This window comes from Lissotriton helveticus, chromosome 9, assembly GCF_964261635.1.
Source record: "Lissotriton helveticus chromosome 9, aLisHel1.1, whole genome shotgun sequence".
Taxonomy (NCBI): Eukaryota; Metazoa; Chordata; class Amphibia; order Caudata; family Salamandridae; genus Lissotriton; species Lissotriton helveticus.
The window spans coordinates 138,172,482-138,197,190 of NC_136070.1; the positions used below are offsets into that span (position 1 = coordinate 138,172,482).

The window sequence follows — 24,709 nt, forward strand, 5'->3', positions numbered from 1 at the left end:
TTTTTATTACCTTAGTAGTACTATTGTAGTAAGGCTCCTACACTGTCAAACTATAAATAGGATTCCATGCCTGAAAGTGGAATTCATTTATATCCTATTATTTGTAATATTATATATATTACGAAATATGATGTATGTGTTACTTTTTCATCTAGGGTAAATTTATACATACTTAACAGCAGCTGGGCTGTAGAATAAATCAATTTAGCAATGTGATTGTGCAGAAACCATTGTCTTTAATGCCACTTTATTCTGAAATCCTCAAATGTTTTTATTACCTTAGTAGTACTATTGGAATATGACTCCTACACTATCAAACTATTAATAAGATCCTATGATTAAAAGTAGTATTCAGTTATATCTCACTATTGTATAATAATAATCCTAAAGTACTACAAAATGATATTCACAAACCTACAAGTGTAAATCTTCACCTCCACCTCTTCTGCCTTTTCTGTCAGGAGATCCAAACACATGTAAGCTTATTACTTAGGGGCTGATTATGATGAGTGTCAGAAAGCCTGCGACTCATCGTCGATTTCACTTCCGACTGCCTAATTACAATCTAGGCGGTCGGAATTGAAACCGGCCCGTAATCCCAATAGACGGCGCTCCCGTCGTTGGGATTACAATGCTTGGTTTCCGACAAACTTTCCAAGCCAAGCTTTCCGACATGGAAAGCCTATCGGAAAGCAAGTTTTGGGGCCCCTAGCAAGGCCCCCTTCTCCTTGCGGCCTCTGGTTGTGGACTGACGTGGTACCTATGGTGCCCCCCTGTTGATTCCTGCACCATGTATCAGACACCTTGATGTGCCTGCCACATGGTGCAGGGATGAACATAATCTCCCATTTCTTTATGGGTATGGTAGCTTGTGCTACGGATAATTTATGGCCGTAGCACAAGCTCCACTTTGAGAGATGGGAGTATCCGAACACATCCTCCTAAATGGGAGGGCTTTAGGAAGGAGTAAAGAGGGGGTTCAATGAGGGCTATGGAGGGGTTTATAGAAGGCCATGCACCCTGCATTAAGAGTAGCCCATTGCTATTCATAAACTTCACTGTTAAAGTTACTTCAGTCAAAAAGGGATCCAAAATACTAGCTATAGCTCAGAGCTGAAGGAAGTATTGCACCACACTTGGCCAACTGCTGGTCCAGCAACACCGTCCCGTACAAAGTAATGGCAGTAGGGACTTAAAATTAAACCCTTTGGTGAAGCAATGTTAAATTACAGGAATTTTTAAAAAAATACTTACAATATAAATACATTTAATTTAATGTTAATGTATTATTAATGTATTATTCATTATAACATATTTACACAACCCTTTATGAAGTTATGAATGAATGTAGCATCAACATTAATTAAAATATAATTACATTACTCTCAGTTCTATACATGTTCAATAATCGTTAATGCATAACAATGATTTACATGTCTTTACTTTAATCAGAATTTTTTTAATTTAAGCTTTAGAAAAACTGTTTTTATTCATCTTAAGTTAATAGTGCTGTAGCAGTTTTATTTTCTTTAAATATAAATAAATAATTTACAGTAATAATTAACATAAACCTATTTAAACTATTTATTATGAGATAAATAAAAAAGTTTATTTTCCGTATACTCTAACATAGGTAGACTTCTAAGTCAAGGGAACATTTAAAAAGTTTATTTAACTTTATAATAAATGATTAAAAATGTTATTGTAGGGTATTGCAGTTTCTGTGGATGGCCATGTGTGGTGCTGGACTTAATGCTTACCGATGTTTCTTTCTAGCCATTAGTAAATTACACTCTTAAATTCAGCTCCATCTCCCTTTTTCAGGGGTTGGCGACATATATGTTTACAATTTAAAGTAACCTTATCCTCAGATTTTGTAAATAGCCAAAATTTGTAAAACTACTCCAAAGTGAAATATCATCTTAAAGAACCTGCCAGTCAGCAATTAGCCATTTAATAGCCCCCTTAATGAGTTGTGAACTTGCTCCTAGAGTTCAGAGAAAGGCCTTGGGTGAGTGTGTGAGGGTGGGGGAATGTTGTGCCCTTGACAGGATGACCTGTGGGAAGGGTCCATAAACTTGATTATGTTTGAGAAGAATATTGTAATATTGTATCCAAAATATCGACTGCCAAAACAGTGTAAAATGTGAGTATTTATAGCTAAGTGTAGACTCAGATATGGAAAAGGATCTTTCTAAATGTTTCTTTTCCCTAATATTTAGTAAAATCTGACATCATCATCAATATGGATAAACTAATAAAATAGTTGTTTAATTTTCTTTCTATCCAGTTGCATTCCTGCAATACAGTATTTGTATTTAATATCACATCCCAAATTTTTCCTACATAACAGCCAGCCTTGCAGCAGTGAAAATAGTTTGGAACCTTGCCACTGTAATGCCATGTGTAACAATAACATTTTACATGTCCTACTTTTAAATACCATTCACCCTGCTTTAAGGGCAAACTTTGCTCACTTTGGGATAATTCATACATATTCAAAAAGAAGCCTTTCAAAGGGCTTATTTTGACAGGCCTTATTTGCAGTTTCCAGGCTACAGAGTGTCGGCCTGCAGTCATGTTTACATTGTCACAGTAGTGGATGGTTCATTGCTGCCTAGGTCACAGTGGGTCCAGCATCAGTAGAGTCTTCCAGCACTTGTACAGATCTCCCATTCTGTTCATTTGGATCTACACTGTTGAACTGACCCTTCCAACTTTTAGATGGTTCATCCATTCAGCCAGTAGAATCAGGCTACTGTGGTCATTGACATCTGGAGTGCCAACCTGAGTGATAGGATGGCGTGGGCACCTTTGGTCTACCTCGGAGTAGTGTCTGCACATAAAAGTCCTCAACCTGCCGGTGGTCCATCTACCAATGAACAGATTTCTCCCTTCTATCTCCAACTGTCAGATTTTGCCAGACAACACCACCACCATCAGTTATCTCCAGGGTGGTGGTGGGAGGGCCGGGGGGTCGTGGATTGCATTTTGGGAGGCATTTTGCCATTGGTAGTGGGCGAAGTTACAGGAAATCTCCTGGTGGTGGCTCATTTCGCAGATTCCCTCTACGAGAATTTGCAGGTATTTGCAGAGAAGTTATAATGACGATCCATTCTACTACCTAGAACGTGGTGAGAATGCACAAGGTAAAACTAAATACTTAAAGGAACGGGAAATGGGACTGAGAGATAGAGAAAGACAGCCAAAATGTCAGTCTTTTTACATACAACTCTCTCAGGTTTTATTAAGGTGTTCTGCAATAATGATATTGGTATGTAAGGTTCGATTTCCAGCTTCGGAATGGTGGACCTAAACAAAGATGGAAAATGGTGGTAAGTCTAAAGTCAGACAACAAGCCAGGAAACTACTGCACATCAAAGGAAACCAGGAAAAGTCATAGCAATACGACAAAGCCAAACAGGAGCCATAATTTAAAGTCAGTCAAATAGACAGATGCAATGGAGAGAACCACAACGGGGAAAAAATAACTAAGCTGAGGGATGGGAAAACAGGAAACAATCTGATGAATCAAGAGAAATGCCAGTGCCCCGTGAAAAGTTGCCTGGCAGCTTCCATTCTCCTTGAGGTGGTTTAAATAGTGCTGTTGCCTATCATGACCCGGAAGTCCTACCCCTTAACCATGGCTGACATGCCACTCAGAGCGCCACAGCCATTATAGCCCAGTCCACCGCAGTCTCATAGGAAAATGCTTCACTGGTTTTGTTAAAGCAATCCCGGGATTATAAGCCCGTTATCGATTTCCTACACCCTTAGTTTGAGGGCAGATACTCTCAGTTGTGTCATCACAAGTTAGAGTTGAATCCCTATATCATGCATGTGATATTCCCCAGATTGGAGCTTCCATTCATGGACTTCTTTGCCACTACCCAGAACAGGAAATGAATGGTTCTCTTCCAGGGGATCCTCATCAATAGTCATAAGCACTGAGTATTCCCGCCCATGTGCGGGGACCCCGGAAAAAATAAACATTATATATGAAAAACATATATATATATATATATATATATATATATATATATATATATATATATATCACGATCACGTTTCGTGTTCTCGCACACTTCTTCATGGACACTGGACACGTAGTAGAATCACGGCGATTTCAAGGCACAACTTGCCTGAGCTGCGCTGAGAGCCCCGGTGCCGCCAGCACTCCAGCGACGACGCCACATGACGCCGCCGTTTTGGGAGACAGGAGCCGGTTGTTGCCAGATGAGGAAAAGCATAATTGACTGGAGCCCGGCCTCACGACCCACTGTGGCTTTATTTTTAGAAACTGCGGGTAAAATCATGGCTCTCACTGAAGGAAGAGAGTGCACTACAATGACCATCAGGCTTCGCTGAGGCCACACCCACTGGGGCGGTGGTTCATATATATCAAGTTGTGCCTTGAAATCGCCGTGATTCTACTACGTGTCCAGTGTCCATGAAGAAGTGTGCGAGAACACGAAACGCGTCGACTTGCTGGACTCCTATGGTGAAAGCCTAGCTGATGGTCTCTGATGCTTCTTGCAATAAATATTGTGGCCAATACCTATCTGTTTCTGTGGCTCTCTGCATACACAGGCAACTCTTTTGGGATAACTTGCGGCTTGCCTGAGCCGCGCTGAGAGCCCCGGTGCCGCCAGCACTCCAGCGACGACGACACATGACGCCGCCGTTTTGGGAGACAGGGGCCGGTTGTTGCCAGATGAGGAAAAGCATAATTGATTGGAGCCCGGCCTCACGACCCACTGTGGCTTTATTTTTAGAAACTGCGGGTAAAATCATGGCTCTCACTGAAGGAAGAGAGTGCACTACAATGACCATCAGGCTTCGCTGAGGCCACACCCACTGGGGCGGTGGTTCATATATACCAAGTTGTGCCTTGAAATCGCCGTGATTCTACTACGTGTCCAGTGTCCATGAAGAAGTGTGCGAGACCACGAAACGCGTCGACTTGCTGGACTCCTATGGTGAAAGCCTAGCTGATGGTCTCTGATGCTTCTTGCAATAAATATTGTGGCCAATACCTACCTGTTTCTGTGGCTCTCTGCATACACAAGCAACTCTTTTGGGATTACTTGCGGCTTGCCTGAGCCGCGCTGAGAGCCCCGGTGCCGCCAGCACTCCAGCGACGACGCCACATGACGCCGCCATTTTGGGAGACAGGAGCCGGTTGTTGCCAGATGAGGAAAAGCATAATTGACTGGATCCCGGCCTCATGACCCACTGTGGCTTTATTTTTAGAAACTGCGGGTAAAATCATGGCTCTCACTGAAGGAAGAGAGTGCACTACAATGACCATCCGGCTTCGCTGAGGCCACACCCACTGGGGCGGTGGTTCATATATACCAAGTTGTGCCTTGAAATCGCCGTGATTCTACTACGTGTCCAGTGTCCATGAAGAAGTGTGCGAGAACACAAAACGCGTCGACTTGCTGGACTCCTATGGTGAAAGCCTAGCTGATGGTCTCTGATGCTTCTTGCAATAAATATTGTGGCCAATACCTACCTGTTTCTGTGGCTCTCTGCATACACAGGCAACTCTTTTGGGATTACTTGCGGCTTGCCTGAGCCGCGCTGAGAGCCCCGGTGCCGCCAGCACTCCAGCGACGATGCCACATGACGCCACCGTTTTGGGAGATAGGAGCCGGTTGTTGCCAGATGAGGAAAAGCATAATTGACTGGAGCCCGGCCTCACGACCCACTGGGGCTTTATTTTTAGAAACTGCGGGTAAAATCATGGCTCTCACTGAAGGAAGAGAGTGCACTACAATGACCATCAGGCTTCGCTGAGGCCACACCCACTGGGGCGGTGGTTCATATATACCAAGTTGTGCCTTGAAATCGCCGTGATTCTACTACGTGTCCAGTGTCCATGAAGAAGTGTGCGAGAACACGAAACGCGTCGACTTGCTGGACTCCTATGGTGAAAGCCAAGCTGATGGTCTCTGATGCTTCTTGCAATAAATATTGTGGCCAATACCTACCTGTTTCTGTGGCTCTCTGCATACACAGGCAACTCTTTTGGGATATATATCATGTGATCAAGGCTTTGTGCCGAAACGTTATGGCGACAGCTGAATAAAATCTAACCAGCATCTGAAACTCTGGTCCGTGTCTGTGTCCACAGCGTGATCGTAGTGAGAGCGATTGCGGGAGGAGATGGAGGTTGGTCGATATATATAAATATATATATATATATATATATATATATATATATATATATATATATATATATATATATATACACACATATCTCATTTTTCCTCATAGCAATGCAGCCCCCATCTAGGAGGCTAACCAATGTCATAACAGGTCAAGTCAAGTCAAGTCATAGAATTTATATAGCGCACTACATACCCGGAGGGTTTCAAGGCGCTTGGGAAGGGGAGGAGGATTACTTGTCAAATATCCACGTTTTAAGTAGCTTTCTGAATGCTAGGTGGTTTTGGGTAAGGCGAAGGTAAGCGGGGAGTGAGTTCCATGTTTTAGCGGCCAGGTATGAAAAGGATCTGCCTCCCATGGTGGTCTTATTGATGCGGGGTACAGAGGCGAGGGCTTTGCTGGAAGAACGTAGTTGGCGGGAGGGGGTGTAGAAGGACAATCGAGAGTTGAGGCATTCTGGACCGATGTCGTAGAGTGATTTGTGTGCGTGTGTAAGCAGTCGGAAAGTGATCCTCTTATTGACGGGTAGCCAGTGGAGGTCTTTAAGGTGACCAGAGATGTGTGCGTTGCGTGGGATGTCTAATATGAGTCTGGCTGAGGCGTTTTGGATTCGTTGGAGTTTCTTCTGGAGTTTTGCGGTAGTACCTGCGTAGAGGGTGTTTCCGTAGTCCAGTCGGCTCGTGACCAGAGCGTGGGTGACTGTTTTCCTTGTTTCGGAGGGGATCCAGCGAAATGTTTTTCTGAGCATGCGAAGAATGTTGAAGCAGGAAGAGGGTACGGCGCTGGCTTGTCTGTTCATTGAGAGTGAAGAATCCAGGATGACGCCTAGGTTCCGTGCGTGGTCTGTCGGGATGGGTGCTTTTCCGAGGGCTTCCGGCCACCAGGAGTCGTCCCATGCAGAGGGGGATGTACCTAAGATGAGGACTTCTGTTTTGTCTGAGTTCAGTTTCAGACGGCTTTGTTTCATCCATTCGGCCACTTCTTTCATTCCTTCGTGTAGGTTGGTTTTGGCGGTGCTGGGGTCATTGGTGAGGGAAAGGATCAGTTGAGTGTCATCCGCGTACGAGATGATGTTGAGGTTGTGTTGGCGTGCGATGGCCGCGAGGGGGCTCATGTATACGTTGAAGAGGGTGGGACTGAGTGAGGATCCTTGTGGTACGCCGCAGATGACTTCCGAGGCCTCGGACTTGAATGGTGGAAGGCGGACTCTCTGGGTTCTTCCGGTGAGGAACGAGGTGATCCATTCGAGTGCTTTTCCTTGTATTCCGATGTTATTGAGGCGTTGTAAAAGGGTGCTGTGGCAGACTGTGTCGAATGCTGCAGAGAGGTCGAGGAGGATGAGGGCGACTGTGTCTCCATTGTCCAGTAGAGTTCGAATGTCGTCTGTTGCTGCGATGAGGGCGGTCTCAGTGCTGTGTTTAGCTCGGAAGCCAGATTGTGAGGGGTCGAGGGATTTGTTGGCTTCGAGGAAGGCGGCGAGCTGGTTATTGACAGCTTTCTTGATGACTTTGGCCGGGAATGGAAGAAGCGAGATGGGACGGTAATTTTTGAGTTCGGTGGGGTCCGCTGTGGGTTTTTTCAGAAGGGCGGAGAGTTCAGCGTGTTTCCAGTCCTCCGGGAAGGTGGCGGAGTTGAAGGAACAGTTGATGACGTCTCGGAGGTGCGGTGCTATGACGGAGTCTGCTTTGTTGATGATGTGGTGAGGACATGGGTCTGTGGGGGATCCTGAGTGGATGGAATTCATCAGGCGGATGGTGTCCTCGGTGGAGATTGGGTTCCAGTCGTTAAGGGTGTTCACGGGGGGAAGATGATCAGCAAATGGTAGGGTGGGTTGGTTTCCGGGTTGGTTGTCAAAGCTGTTGTGGATGTCTGCAATCTTGTTGTGGAAAAATGAGGCTAGGGAGTCGCAGAGGGTTTGGGAGGGGGTGATGTCGTTGGAGTTGGCCGAGGGATTGGAAAATTCCTTGACGATGTTGAAAAGTTCCTTGCTGTTGTGAGCGTTGTTGTCAAGTCGATCCTTGAATGCTTTTTTCTTGGCTTTTCGGATTAGTTGGTGGTGAGTGCGGGTGGCGTTTTTGAAGGCGTCCTTGGTGCTGGTGGTTGGGTCTTTTTTCCAGGCCTTTTCAAGGGAGCGGCAGACTTTCTTGGACTTCTTGAGATCATCGTTGAACCATGAGGCCTTCTTGCTGCCAGGTTTGTTTTGACGTTTTTTCAGTGGTGCTAAGGTATCAGCGGTGTTGGATAACCATAGGGTGAGGTTGGCGGCGGCTTCGTTAGCGTTAGAAGAGAGGGCTGGGGTGTTTTGAAGGAGCGATGCGGAGATTTGGTCCGTGGTGATTTTGTTCCAGTTCCTTTGTAGGGTAGGTTGGAGGTGGATGCTGGGTTTTGGTTTGTTGTAGGTGAAGTGAACGCAGCTGTGGTCAGTCCAGAGGAGGTCCGTAGTGTGGCTGAAGGAGACATGGTTGCTGGATGTGAAGATGGGGTCGAGTGTGTGACCTGCGATGTGGGTGGGGGAAGTGACTAGTTGTTTAAGTCCGAGGTTGGCGAGGTTGTCCACGAGGGTGGCGGTGTTGCGGTCGTTGATCTTTTCGAGGTGAAAGTTGAGGTCTCCCAGAAGGATGTAGTCTTTGGAGGGGAGCGCGTGTGGGGTGATGAAGTCCGTGATGTCTTCACTGAATTTTGCGCGGGGTCCTGGTGGTCTGTAGAGGAGGGTGCCTCTGAGTGTGGTTTTGGGGTCGATGTGGATCTGGAAGTGAAGGTGTTCGGAGTTGGCGAGGTTGGTGTCAGAGCTGGTTGAGATGCGGATTGATTTCTTATGGACGATAGCGATTCCTCCTCCTGTGTGGCTGGTGCGGTCTTTGCGAGTGATCTTATAGTCTTCAGGGATGGCAATGGTGATGTCTGGTGCGGAGGAAGCATTCATCCATGTTTCCGTAAGGAAGGCGATGTCGGGAGAAATGGTGTCTAGTAGATTCCATAGGTCAATGGCGTGCCTGTGGACTGATCGGGTGTTGAGAAGGATGCATTGTAGGTGGTTGGGGTTGGGAATCTGTGGTGTGGTCGTAGCGGGGATGTTGTCGGTGCCGCTAAATTTGCAGGAGAAGCAGGAGAAAGGTCCATGGGTTTGTCCAGGGGCGGCTTGGACGCAGTTGGGAGCGCGACCGGGGTTAAGGGCTAGGAGGGTTGCGGCATCGTAGGTAATGCGGGGGGGCTGGGCAAAGCGTGGGCCAGGGGGTATGGCGCTGGGCGTGGTCCAGGCGCGGACGGGCGTAGACGGGCTTACCTTTGGCGCACCTTCGGCGTGTACGTAGCGCGTGGACGCTGCGCGTTGGGACATCTGACATAAATGGAGAGTGGAGGGGGTGGAGGGTGGGCGGGTCAGCTGGGAGGCGGTAGCGGGGAGGCGGGGCAGGGGAAAGCACAACAACAAAATGGTGGGAGGGGTAGGAATCGAAACCAACACAGTGCAATGCCAGCTATGAAGGAATGCACTGAAAGCAGGTAAAGCGCTAAGGACTTAATACTGTTAGGAATATGTAAAAAGCGCTACCAAATGCAGTTATGTTCAAGCGCTGCACAAATGAGCCAGGCACTAGCGCTATGAAAATACACACGAAGGCTGATTGCTACTTAAGCGAGACAGTTAGCAAGGCACAGAGCACAAGCGCTATGAAAATGCACACGAAGGCTGATTGCTATTATAAGCGCCACTACAATTATCAAGGCACAGAGCCAAGAGCTACGATACCACACACGAGGGCTGCTTGAAAACGCTTCAGCTGTGGGCACTGGAAAAAGGATTGCAAGCAGGAGCCAGGCAGCGTGGGGGAGCAACCGTTCGGGACGAGGTCCAGGCGGTAACCAATAAATTGCTCTTGCAAACACATAGTATCTGCATAAAACACAAGAGGGCAAGTAGCACTTGAACTCTGTTTTTAATGAGTAAACCTCATGAAAACACTGCAAAGAAAAAGCAGACATTGTTAGCCTACAGGCTGCATTGTAAACCAACAGCATAGAAAATTCAAGCATTTTCACACAAAAACTGGCACCGTGCCTTTAAGGCAGCCATGACCCCTAGCTTTACATCATGCCTCAGGGGTGACAGTTAGGTCAGTTGTTCTTTACGGCTCCTTCAGTCAGGACCCTGGATTCACAGCCCTTCCTTTTTTTTACTTTCTGTCAAAAATTATCTGATTTTTTTGAGGATGTCTTTTAGCCTTAGAGTGAGAGTGAAGCCTTTTTGGAATTCCAGAAAAGGTTTATTTCTGTCTGAAATGCCTACCTTTCTTGATCCTTGCCCTGCCTGTGGCAAAAAGAAGGCTAGATCAGACACACACCCTGTGTGTATTCTCTGCCTCCCTGATTCTCACTCTTCTGCCACCTGTCATCACTGCAAGAAGTTGTCGAGAAGGACCATCAAAGACAGGGAGCGAATTCGACTTTATGGCCTCTCTGAAAGAGGTAGCTCTCCAGTGAGACAACAGAAAAAGAGAACTCGGACTACGTCGAGATGCAAGGCCCAGACCTGTTCTCCTTCGGCGTTGGGATCGACATCGAAGCAAACTGATGGCGAAGCAGTCTTCTTCAAAGATTACGTGGTGCAGGAGCATCACTCTTCTAAGAAATCGAGATCAACGCTCTCAACGTCGACAAAGGTAAACGGCCCTCTGTTGTTGTCAACCAGGCAACGCTCAATGGCAAGGAGCAAATCTCAGTTGACGCTGGCTAGGTGATCGACGTTGAGGCAAGTCACTCCATCATCCCCACATCAACGGCTATCGACATAGAGACAGAGTTCTCCATCAAGGTCAGTGCAAAGATCTTCGACGTCGAGTCGCAAGACTCCGTCGCCGACATCGAGGCAGAAGTCTCCGTCGAGGTCAGTACAAAGATCTTCGACATTAAGGCGCAAGACTCCGTCCCCGATAACGAGGCAGAAGTCTCCATCGACGGCAGCACACTGCAGGTCAACGTCGAGACACAGGTCTTCGGAGTAGAGGTGGTTGACATCGAAGCAAGGTACTCTGTCGGCAACAAGTAGGCACTTGACATCGAGGGACCAGTCGACTGCAAGAGTGAGTCCTCCTTTGAAGTGGAGAAGGTTGGCTTCGAGGTAGGTGTCACCATCGCCGAGATGACAGTCGACGTCGAGAAGGCAGTCTGTTCAGAGGAGACGTTCCAGATCGACGTCGAGGCACCAGTCCGAAGAGGCCTCACGTCCGATAAGCCTGTCTACTTCGCCATCACCAATGTCGAGAACAAGTTCTCACAGCTCTCACAGAGGTTCAACGTCCAGATCTCCGGAGATCGTGATCTCGCCGTCCAGGGGACATCAAGATTCAGCGGACAGGCCTGCACAGATAGAAAGAAATAACTCTCCTACTCCTCCACATTTCCTGAGAGGCAAGAAGGGCAAAGATCTTATTCCATCCATCTATCACCAAGATGGAACCGACCCTTGCATCACTGGGCCACAGCTCCGCTACATGCGCACAGCATTACTCGAGCCTCCTCCACATGTCTCCGTTGGCTCGGCTGGTACAGGCTGTGGATAGAGATCGTACTCCATCAAGAGGCAGGAATTGCAGTCGCACTCCTGCGCACTCTCACAGGAGGAGATCTAGATCCAGAAGCAGGGGGAGAGGGCACAGATCTACAACGCCTTCCCCCTCTTCCACACATACGTCACACAGATACTATTCGCCTACTCTTACTGACAGCCCACCGGTGGATGACATTGGCACTTTCCAGGACGTGCTTTGCAGAGGGGCGTTGAAGCTAAACATCCCTATGCCGACTCAGCAGAGTTTGTCTTCTGTTATCTTTGAGACTTTACACCAGAAGGCAGCATCTAGACCACTGCTACCATTGGTGCCGGGCCTAATAGGACCGGTTATGGGCATTTTCCTTACACAGATGACCCTCAAGACCGCACCGGCTGGGATTCTGAAAAAATATTGTTCAACCGGAAAAGGACCCACTATACTTTAAATCTGACCCTCCCGCCAGATTCTGTTATAATCACTGCAGCAAAAAAGGCTCACGCAGTTGCCTCCTCCTCTACTGTTCCACCAGATAAGGAGAGTAAACCACAAGATTTGTGGGGAAGGAAGGTCTGTGGTACATCAGCCTCTATGATCAAGGTATCGAGTGCATCAGCTCTGTTGAGTCGATATGACAGGCATTTGAGGGACTCTCTTCAAAGATTTACGGAAAAGCTGCCCAAAGAAGACCGCAAGGATTTTGAAGAGATCATGCAAGAAGGCAGCTTAGTGGCGAACCAAGTTATCAGCACCGCAGCTGATGGAGCTACTCTTTCGGTTCATGCCTATGCGCATGGGATATGCACTAGAAGAACCTCTTGGCAACGACTCACAGCGCTAAAACCAGAAGCACAGTCTCTGAGCCTCAATCCTCCCTTCTCCGGCTCATCTTTATTCGGTGCACACACAGATGAGGAAATGTCCCGGATGAAGACGGAGCTAGAGACACTAAAGGCCGTGGGTCTAGAGAAGAAGAAAGAGTTCCGGAGACGATTCAGGCCTTACAATTGGCAATCCTCCCAACAGAGGGTTCAGGCCCCTCATTGGCAGAAAAACCAGGATCAGCAGGGACAACAAAGGTCTCAATACCAAGGCCAGCGTTCCTCCAGAGGAAGAGGAAACCAGCGTCAGTTTAACACCTCCGCCAAGACGCAGACCTAACAATGAGTGCCCACTTTCCCCATCGTCGTTCACAACTCCGGTGGGGGGAAGTATTGAAAATCATCTTGAAGAGTGGCGAGCTATCACAAACGACCAGTGGGTGTTAGCTACACTGCAGAATGGGTACTCTCTACGTTTTCGACGCCATCCCCCCTCAGTCCCTTCGGTTCCAACATCATGCCATCAGATGAAGATATTTCAGAGCGAACTTGCCATCTTTCTGATATTTCTTGGTAAAGAAGAAGGGTCGAAAAGCAGAACACAGACACATGCTGGATTTGTGAATGCTCAACAAGTCAATCAGAAAGGAGAAGTTTTGAATGTCGGCTCTCCATCATATATATCTACATCTCAGGCAGGGAGATTGGATGTGTTCACTGGATCTACAAGATGCCTACTTTCACGCTCCGGTCAGACAACATCACAGACAATATCTCAGATTCCTGGTGGGATCTTCACACTTGAACAATCAAGTGGGGAATGGATCACTTATCCTGCATAACCTGGGTTAGCAATTCATCGTGTTCTGTGTCCCCATTAAAAACCCTCATTCACGTGTATAGGATGGAATCTGGCGGTATATCTTGGTTCGCCGCCTTTTAAACACGTGACAGCATCATCATGGGGTTAGTGCTCATGCTTCCTCCACCTGGAGGTGTGCCCCTGGTTAGTGCAGTAGTGATCAGTGATATAGGGGTCATAAATGGTTTAAAAAATACTCGTACAGCCAGTAGTCAGTTTAATGGGTCTGGATTCGAGATATTGGTTAAAAGTAGAGTGCAGTGCGTACTAAGATTTGATTATGGGTCTCCCGCACTTTAAGAGTCCTTAAAAAATGGTTGACATGTTTCAGCCCTTGTTATGCCTATGTAGGTCGAGTGGGCTTTCTTCAGGACCAGGGTGAAAGGTGTTGTGAGACAGTGGGTGTCTCCTAGTGAAATGACCATAGAAAATAAAGTTATTCTCAAGGTAGTGTGGGAAAAAGATATACTAATCTGTTTCCATTAAGGTCCAAAGGTACCTGTGAACAAAAGAAGAGGTGGGGAAGGGGGACACAAATATATACAAAGAAGTTAGTTAACCTCTAAATGGAGCTTTCTGTAAGTGAAATACTTAGAGAATAGCAACTGGAAAATGGCAATACTTAATCACGGGACCACTAGTTTTATTTATTGGCAAAATATCTCTACCAGTTCTTAAAATGAAGATGGATTTCGAAAACTGTTGCATGTAAAGAATTGGATTGTGTTAGGCAAAATATCTCTGCTTATTCTGCATTCAAGAGGTAACGGCGACTCATTTTATACAGTAAGCCCCCTTTCTTTGCGTGTTACTAAATAGGCAAAGAATGAGTGCAGTATTTTCCCGCAATTAAAAGTAGTAAGGGGAAATCGCTATTACACACGTACTGTCATGTCGGGATATGTGGACTTATTGGGCTCTTTCCGTGTAAGTTTCCCGTATTTAAAAATCAAGAGGTGCTAGGGTCGTACTGTCTAAAATAGCGATTCATTCGGGTTATGTTCGCGAGTACTCGCACTAGTAGTCATTAATGCTGGTAACGCGGTAGTATTGGGAGCAGCGCGTTATCGAAAATAGAGGACTTAGTACGCACATTTATTCATCATGATCCACGTGTATTCATACCTGGCATGCGTCTTAGTTGATAATCTAGGCGCGGTGTTACATTTTCAGTAATCGACATAGTGCCCATTTCAAGAACCTCTCACATACCTTTAAAGTTTCTCATTGGAACTTCAACGGGCAGCCAGTGAGTCTGTATCTGCCTACTAGATAAAAGACACGGCTCCAGTTAGGCATATACATTTATACGTTACGGTTTTAGTCGGCTCTGCTCCATGTTGTGGCTTCTACCTTCGGCTTCGCATCAAAACGACTTGTGCTGACTCTTCCGTTCTGGGCCCGGATATTGCAATCTCTTTCCGGGTTGGTGTTATGTATGTTAGTCGTGCAGCGAAAGTGGAGAAAGACTAAGAAGGGAGACAAGTAGTCTGTCTTCTAAATACACTTAATCGGATCTGTTGCAAATTAAATCGTGATAAATTAAAGTTTATATTCGCAAAGTTCAGTTGGGAGGTTGGAGTTACTGGATGAATGTGTCTTTCTGAAGAATACATACATTCTAGTGAAACACATTTCAAATGAAGCTTAATGGTGAAGGTAGAGGGCTGTCAGATTCATGCAGATTTGGTCTTACTCTGTCTATCTATCAGGATAATGGATCTCATTATTATCAGTGGTACCCCATGTGATGATTATATGAATTCAAGCGGGGTACTAATTCACGATGTTTTCTGAAAGTCAAAAGAATACGGCCCTTATTTGAGTCGATGGGAACTCTTAATGATAAGGTGTGTCATCCCTTAATCACTCAATAGTTCAGGCTCAGCCATGGGATGTGATCATTTAATCCCAAAGTGTCAATTTTTAGTCAGTGTACCCATATGGCCGGGATGCCCGCCACCCCCTCCCAACACGTTTCCCCAAGAATGGGAAGTCGGACAATAGTTGAACTTTTGGAAGGCGGGAGGGAGTCACCCTCCCGGCCGTATTTATTAAAATATGAAACAAAATTTAAAACATTAAATAAAAGTTTCATCATTATGCATAATGTACAATTTGTCATTTATTACATTTCGATGCAGTCATGTACTTTTGGCTAACATCCTGAAAATGCATACACTCTAACTCAAATTGTACATCCTAGCATTAAGGGCCAACGGCAAGGTCTTAACCGGTGTCAGATCCCTACTACCAGACTCCCGCCCTCACGGTGTGAGCGGCGCATGCGCAGAGGACTGTACCCTCATTGCCAACTGTAACTTCCCTTGTCGTGGTGGGGGCCCCCTTTCTACTCGACGCCATCTTAAGGGTCGTCCGAGTTCCCGTATGAGGTCTCTGTAGGAAGGACAGCGTGGACTCTCCCCCATCCCCACACTCTCTATCCGCCGTCGCGGATATCCGGCCCCGGGAAATTAGTAGGAGGGGCATTTAACCGCCTCCCCCCCTGGGAGGGGCCCATGGCCATCTCCCCCTAGGCGCCCCATCCTTAGTGGGTGCCGCCTCCCCGTGGAAGGGGCCAATGGCCGTCTTCCCCCGGGCGCTACCATCCATTGTGGGTGGTGCCCCACTCTAGGGACCTTGAAATTACTGCTCACCGATCATGACCTTACCGCCCGACAAATAAATACGACAGTTGTTTACCTACTAAGGAAAGAAAAACTCGACATCATCCTACTGTGCCATCAATTGCTCTTTCCTGCAAGAAGACATCTCTGCAAAAGGTCAATCTTTATTCTCAACATTCCTTCATTCTTTCTACCAAGGAAAAAAGGCCTATACTTCCATCTCTCTGCAAGACTTTATTTCTCCAAACATTTGCCATAAGGGGCTGGTGGGTGGGTCAAAATTGCTGCTTGTTCCGTCGAGGGCTCACGGGCAACGAGTGGTGCAGCCTTCCGATCCGAGGAACAAGAGGACGCTCCTCTGGATTCCCGCTCCTTTATTCTTCTGCGGGAGGGCGTGTACCCGTCCCCGGTACGCCTACGGGGCGTGGTCGTCTTCCGTTGAGGTGTCTAGGACAACCCCTCTTGGGCGGGGGAAGGCGCGCCCCGGCTACGCCGCTTCGGGCATACCAGCCGGGCTACGCCCACCCCGCCCAAAATGGTTTCCCGGGAGGTTTGGGGCACCCATCCATACGTTCGGGGGGACCGAGTGGTCGCCCCTTTCCATATGGCCAGGATGCCTGCCACCCCCTCCCAACACGTTTCCCCAAGAATGGGAAGTCGGACAATAGTTGAACTTTTGGAAGGCAGGAGGGAGTCACCCTCCCGGCCGTATTTATTAAAATATGAAACAAAATATAAAACATTAAATAAAAGTTTCATCATTATGCATAATGTACAATTTGTCATTTATTACATTTCGATGCAGTCATGTACTTTTGGCTAACATCCTGAAAATGCATACACTCTAACTCAAATTGTACGTCCTAGCATTAAGGGCCAACGGCAAGGTCTTAACCGGTGTCAGATCCCTACTACCAGACTCCCGCCCTCACGGTGTGAGCGGCGCATGCGCAGAGGACTGTACCCTCATTGCCAACTGTAACTTCCCTTGTCGTGGTGGGGGCCCCCTTTCTACTCGACGCCATCTTAAGGGTCGTCCGAGTTCCCGTATGAGGTCTCTGTAGGAAGGACAGCGTGGACTCTCCCCCCATCCCCACACTCTCTATCCGCCGTCGCGGATATCCGGCCCCGGGAAATTAGTAGGAGGGGCATTTAACCGCCTCCTCCCCTGGGAGGGGCCCATGGCCATCTCCCCCTAGGCGCCCCATCCTTAGTGGGTGCCGCCTCCCCGTGGAAGGGGCCAATGGCCGTCTTCCCCCGGGCGCTCCCATCCATTGTGGGTGGCGCCCCACTCTAGGGACCTTGAAATTACTGCTCACCGATCATGACCTTACCGCCACAGACCGGATAGTTGACCGACTATCCGGTCCCCCCAAATCCTCCTAAAGGTCATGCTTCCTCAAACCCCTTAGCCATGCTACGAAGTCTCCTCTGAGTAAGTCATTCCCCTCCCTGGACAGTTGAACCCCATCGTTCAGATACATTTGATCACCCCGAATACACCCATGAGGAATGTTATGCAACTGCGCAGAACGGAACAATCTACCTATTTTATTATTGACCCGTTTAACTGAATGGTTCAGTGCTGACACCGAAAGGCCCCCCTGCCACATCTTCCTAGGAATCATGTGGGACCAGGCAATCGTACACCCCGGGACTCTTTTAGCCAACCAGCTAACCGCTGACAAAATTCGTTCAAGTAACACTCGTCTACCCAGTGTCACCAAGTCGTTGCCTCCCTGGTGTACTATGACTACAGACGGCGGTGACCTATACCGCCCTAGAAGCCCCTCGAAAAATGATTCAAAGTGGTCAAAAACGAGCCCACCCTTCCCATGGAAGGACACTCTGAACCCGTATTCCCCAGGTGCGTGAATCGCGTCACCTTCCTTGAATACGTCGCCGGCGCGCCTCACGTATGAGTGGCCCACGACCCATACCATCCTTTCTCCAGTCGGTGGCCTCTGACCGCTGGTCTCCTGGTGCTGGGTCGACCTCAAATTCCGCCCCGCGTGGCAGGCTCGCGAAACTGTAAAGTAAACAAAGACAGAAAACGTGAGTGCATGTCAATTGATCACTCACAACATGTGCAATCGCACATACCTCTTGAAGCAATTCGAGGACCAACGGCCCAATTGTTTCACTTCCTCAGCACTCTGACCCCTGGCTGTAGCCTCAGTAGCAGCCCCTATCCTAAAGGAGTGGGTCCCAAAATCGCACGGGTCCATGCCCGCGTCAGCGATTGACAGTGCTAGCACCCTCTGAAACTGAAATCTCGTCAGTGGAGTGCCATCCTTGTGTCGGAGCAAGCTCCCCCCCCATGTGGCTGCCCTTAGCGCCAAATAGTCTTCCACACACTTCAACGGGCAGATGGGGGACCCACGCTTGCGCGTACGACCACACTGTTTCCCATAGCCCACTGGTCAGTCTTGGACCTGGGTATCACGATCACCATCGAATCACCCCTTATTTGGATGTGATCCCTGCACAAGCCTCCCTCCATATCTCTCTTGTTCCTTGCGACAAGTTCGCTCACCCTCATAGCCCCATGGAATGCCAATGTGAACGCTGCCCGGAACAGAACTGCTTCAAAATGGGAGGAACACGTCTCATCCAGCTTTGCTAAAAGCAGAGACAGTCTGTCTAAGCCAATCGGGTGCCTCGTATCTTGCTTGCAACCCTCAAGGCGCTGCCAGGCGCGAAGGGCTTTTTTCACCAAAAAGGAACCTGTAGGGTCTTTTATGCCGTGTACCTGGGCCATGAATGAAATGGCCGCCCTATGCCTACTGGCCGTTGCCGCTGATCGGCCCTCTCTGTGCAGCGCTACCAAGTACCCCAGGAAGGATTCCTCCTGACCCCATTTCTGACTCTCTGTGGGACCCAAATATGTGCAATAGGAACGAAACGCTCCTTCATATGCTTTCCTTGTACTGGGGGCTAAACTCGCTGCCACGAGGTCTTGTAATCCGGGGCACCGATTAGCCATATTGTTTCGGGGAATGGTGCTGCCTCTAGGTCCGCTGTGGGTAGATAACCCCTGAATGCCTGCATATGTGAACGAGAGAGTGCATCAGCCGCATGATTCAGTACACCTGGCACATGTTTCGCCCTGAACTGTACATTCAATCTCATGCAAAGCAGCACAATTTCTTTCAACAATCTCAAGATCAATTTGCAGCGTGCTGCCTGTTGGTTAATGCACTCGGCAACAGTCATATTATCAGACCAAAACACCACTGAGCGGTCCCTGAAGTCGTCAGACCATGTCATCAGAGCAACCCAGATGGGGAATAACTCCAGGAAACCAATGTTACTTGTGAGGCCGTTGGAGTGCCACCATGTTGGCCATGTTTGTGCCGACCATCGATTACCTAAGATGGCGCCAAAACCCACGCTCCCTGCTGAGTCGGTCCATAGACCTAGTTCATCTGAGACCTACCATAGCTTGCACGATAGAGCGCGAAAAGGGGCGGGCCATAGGCATCACCCTCAATGCAAAATTAAGCTGACCCACTGTTTGTTGTAACTGGTGCAGGGTCACTTTCTCCCCACTCATACATTGCATCAGGGAAGCCCGAAACTTGACCACTTTGTCCATTGGCAATCGGAAACACCCCTCCACAGAATCGAGTTCAATTCCCAGAAACTCCAGTGAAGTAGATGGTCCAACCGTCTTACCTGGTGCCAATGGGACTCCAAATTCACTCATGAGGATGCAGAAATCATACAGCGCCTGCGTGCAGTTCGTATCACCGGCTGCCCCCAAAAACAGGAAGTCATCCAGATAATGCATAACATGTCTATGCCCTGTAGCCTCGGTGAATGCCCATTCTAAAAAACAGCTAAACATTTCAAAATACGCACAAGAAATGGAGCAACCCATGGGCATGCATTTATCCATGTAATAACTCCCCTGAAATGCAAAACCTAGCAGGCGCTGATCCTGCGGGTGCACCGGAAGCAACCGGAACGCTGATTCGATATCACATTTCGCCATCAGCGCCCCAGGGCCTAGGTGGTTCAACATGGCCAAGGCATCGTCGAACGATGCATATCGTACTGCACAAACTTCTGGGTCAATGGCATCATTCACCGAGGAACCCTTAGGAGCAGAAAGATTATGTATGAGTCTAAACTCCCCTGGGTCCTTCTTCGGGACAACCCCCAACGGGGAACAGATGAACTCAGCCACCGGCGGGCAACGAAAGGGCCCAGCCACTCGCCCTAAACTGACTTCTTTTGCTATTTTCTTTTCTGCCACGCCTGGGTTGTGCTGTACCGATAACTGGTTTCTACAAAAGGAGTTCCCCCGAAAATCCCCCGCCGGGATGTGGAAGCCATGTAAGAATCCCTTCCTCAACACCCCAGCGGATACATGATCAGGGTATTTGTTTAACCAAGGAATCATAACCATGAGATCAACGGGTGTAGGCAATCGGTCACAAAACTCTACCTCACTCCTGTTTAGACCCGCCTTTACCCCCCGTCCCGCCAATTTATGATCTACATGCACTTTCCGGGTGTGAGGAATTCCCACAGCCGGCACACACATGCTTAAACTTGCATGTCCCCTGTGGTCTGTTACAGTTGCCTCTATTGAAGCCCCAACAGACCCCCCCTTTTCCGCCATTCCCCCCAACTCTGGGCTGGTAGCCCCCCCCTGTGCCTGCTCGAAAGGGCACCCCGGGCATTTGGCGGACCACTCCGGACCCGCTCCCGCCTGGCGAGGACGTACCTGTCGCCCCTGGCAGGAGCTGCTTGTGCCATGACACCGAGTCCAAACAATCCCAAGACAAAGAAGCATCAAATTCTTTTGCTTTACGGAATTTCATGTCATAGCCTTTCCATTCTTCCCCCTCATACATTGAATAGAAATCCATAATGCGATTCTGATAGCAAATCAAATCAGTCATAACCTCGGGTTTACGTTCCCCAATCACTGCGGTAAATATAGAGAAGGCCTTAACCCAGTTCGTCACTGTCTCGTCCACCCTGAACTCGGCCATCTTGGCGCGCCAGACACTCGGGTGCCACAAATCTTTCTGTGTTTTAGCATACTCCATCTCGCGATGGTCAGTTAACAATGAAAACATGTTGACATACTTGTCTCCCCATATTAACTCTTTCGTGGCCAAGGGAATGTGCTGTGCAACCTTTTCCCGCCTTGAGGGTATTGAGCCCTCCCCCACCATCGGCAATGCGAGCTTACCCGGATCGGCCGTTCCTGCCGCCGTCTTTTCCTGACCAGCTGCTGGTACTCCAGGTGCCACCTGTGGGGGAACAAGAGGAACACTCGCCTTTGCGACATCTCTCGATTGCCGCAACTGCTTTATTAATACTCTGGCTTCCTCGGCCGGATCTCCCAGGGTCACTGTGCCCCCGACTTTTGTTTTGAGCCATGCCGTCAACTGTGCGGCCAATTCTGGGGGCATTTCATCATCCTCGGTCGAGGCGATCACCACCGGGATAGGCTGGCCTAAATCTGGTTCCTGAACCGGGTTACCAGCTGGTACGAGGGGGACGATGGAGGGTACCTCTGGGACCGGGACCCCCCCCCCCGAGACCGCCCTTTCTTTGACCCGCTTCCCTCTTAACCCGGGGACGACTCCCGGCAAGGCCGGGCCTATTACCTTTTTCGGCTGACCTGGGTCGTTCAATGCGGCCAATTGCTTCTTCACCTCCGCTAGACCTCTCCCGAGCGATTGGACTTGTCCGTGCTTTCGGTCCATACAAGCCATCCGGTTCGACAACAGGCGTAACACCCTCTCCGTCTCGGAACCCTTTCCTGCTTTCTTGTTAGGCATGGTTTCGAGTCTTCCGCCCTTGGTCGATCCACGAGGTCCTGAAATCTGTGAGCCTTCGAAACTGAAAGAGAAAAACAAGATTAACAAGTTCAAAATTGCTGCTTGTTCCGTCGAGGGCTCACGGGCCACGAGTGGTGCAGCCTTCCGATCCGAGGAACAAGAGGACGCTCCTCTGGATTCCCGCTCCTTTATTCTTCTACGGGAGGGCGTGTACCCGTCCCCGGTACGCCTACGGGGCGTGGTCGTCTTCCGTTGAGGTGTCTAGGACAACCCCTCTTGGGCGGGGGAAGGCGTGCCCCGGCTACGCCGCTTCGGGCATACCAGCCGGGCTACGCCCACCCCGCCCAAAATGGTTTCCCGGGAGGTTCGGGGCACCCATCCATACGTTCGGGGGGACCGAGTGGTCGCCCCTTTCCATCTTTGTTCTTTTTCAAACAGGATTCTTTCTGCATGAGGACTTTTTGTTGTGAGGGTTTCAAGTATTATCCATTGTCAATCATCCACCATGTGATTTGTTTCAATGTAGTGGTTGCTCATTTTGGTCGTGTTCCTTCTACATTTTACGTTGCTCCTGTGTTCACATATTCTCTGTTTTATTTTGCGACATGTCATCCCTATGTACCGCATATTGCACGGACATGTGATCATGTAGATCACATGCGTTGTGTTGCAATTTGTGTGGCTTTTTATGGTCCACTCAAAATCAGGTAGGAGTTGGATGGTTTTGGTTGCTTTCGTCAAGTTACACACAGAGCATGAGCCACATGGATAGTGACCCGTGACCCAGATGGTGACCCGGGTCATGGGTCACGGGTCACTATCCATGTGGCTCATGCTCTGTGTGTAACTTGACTCCCTGTTTGGGTCGATGGCATCCTGCATCTTCCTGGTCCCCAATGCCAGGCTGCGAATGCATCTAATGCAGCAGGACCTGGAGGATAAGTGGGATCAGCAGACAGCTTGTTGGGACGACAAAATAAGTCTCTCATACGCATGGTGGATGAAGAAGGAGAATATGCAAGTAGGGATACCTTTTCATCAAGCACCTCCCTCTCAAACACTGATCACGGATGCCTCCCTCCAGGGCTGAGGAGCTCACATGCGTCTCCAGACGCAAGGGCAATGATCATCAAAAGTGCGCTCATATCTCATAAACATGCTGGAGCTGAGAGCAGTACGCCTGGCCCTCAAGGCTTTCCCCCCTTTGATTCAGGCAAGCTCAAGCTCTCTGGCATTGAATGAATGAAGGGATTTTTGTAAAGCGCATGCTACCCTGAGGCCTCGTAGCGCTATGGACGGACAGACTAAGGGAGAGAAGACCGGTTAGAAGGGGTTCATAAAGAGATGAGTTTTCAGGACACAGCGAAAGATCTGGAGGTTGGATTCCCTGCGAAGAGCGGAAGGCAGTGAGTTCCAAAGCATAGAAGCATTCCAGGAAAAGGAGCGGCCACCCCATCTGGATCTGTGGATCTTCCTCGTAGTTGCGAGGAAGGCCTTGCTGGAACGAAGATTCCTAGATGGACGGTGGGCAGTAACGAAGGGATGAGTGATGGCAGGTCCAGTTTTCCAAATAGAACCGTGGGCCAGGCACATGGCCTTGAAGCGAACTCTGGACTGAATCGGCAGCCAGTGAAGCTTCCTTAGAGCAGGTCTTGCCGACTGTCTCCGTGCAATCTCGAGGAGAAGGCGGGCCGCGCAGTTCTGGATTACCTGTAATTTCTGAATGGTGGCCTGCGGGGCGCCCAGATACAATGCGTTCCCGTAATCCAGACGGGACAGGATGATGGCTTGTACCATTATCCTTCGGGCCAGGAAGGCAAGTAAGGGGAGGATCTTCCTTAACATCCTCATCAGGCTGAAGCAGGTAGCAGAGAGCTTAGTGGCTTGATAGTTGAAGCAGGCTCTTAATATGCTGCTTAGGAGCGGGCATTGTGCCAAGACAGGGCGGCCAGGAGAGGGCCGGCAACAACGAGGGAGACTTGCCCAGAAACATTAATTCCGTCTTGTCACCATTCAGCTTAAGGTGGGATAGTGCCATCCACTCGGCTACAGCCTCTAAGCAGATGCCAAGGTCACACGATGACTCTTCGGGTGGTTTAGCGCAATCACCAACTGGGTGTCATCCGCGTAGGTAATAATTTCACTGCCAAATGGTAGCACTATCCCAGCCAATGGCGTCATGTATATATTGATGAGCGTGGGGCTCAGGGAGGAGCCCTGAGGAACCCCACAACTCAAAGGTCAACGATTAGATGTGACCATACCCTCAGAGACCTGGAAGAAACGGTCCTGTAAGAAGGAGTGGAGCCAGGTGATGGCCAGGCCTGTCACTCCGAGATTTTGTAAACGCTCAGCAAGGATGTTGTGGTTCACAGTGTCGAAGGCGGCACTAAGGTCTAGCAAAATAATAGCTGCTGCACCGCTCTGATCTAAGAGTCTCCTGGCTTCTTCTGTGCTGTCTTCGTCTCTAACCTGGGATGGAAACCTGTCTGGGAGTCATGGAGAAGTTTGTTAGACTCAAAATAGTGAACTAATATGGAGTTAATGTGTTTCTCAGCTAGCTTGCTTAGCCAGGGGAGTAGGGAAATGGGACATGTTAGTGGTGTCTAAATTCGTTTTTTTTTTAAAAGAGCTCTGACTTGTGCACATTTCCATGCCAAGGGCACCTTTCCTGAGGAGATGGAGATTTGATAGCATTCAGGATTACCGGACGGATAACATCGGTGACTAAAGTGAGGTGTTGCGATTTAGCAGGGTCCATGGGAGACCCTGATATTACCTGCCTGATGAGTCTGTTCAACAAACTCTCATTTAGGAGAGGAAACTCAGTGAGAGGACACTGAAGATCAGAGGGGGAGCTCTAGTTACATAGAAG

The 24,709-nt window shown here is 48.7% G+C and overlaps 1 protein-coding gene across 2 annotated transcripts in view; it reads left to right on the plus strand.

Annotated features, from left to right (window-relative positions):
- Nucleotides 1-24,709, plus strand: part of SPTBN5 (spectrin beta, non-erythrocytic 5) — a 2,054,098-nt gene that overhangs the window by 1,498,695 nt on the left and 530,694 nt on the right. The window lies entirely within an intron of this gene.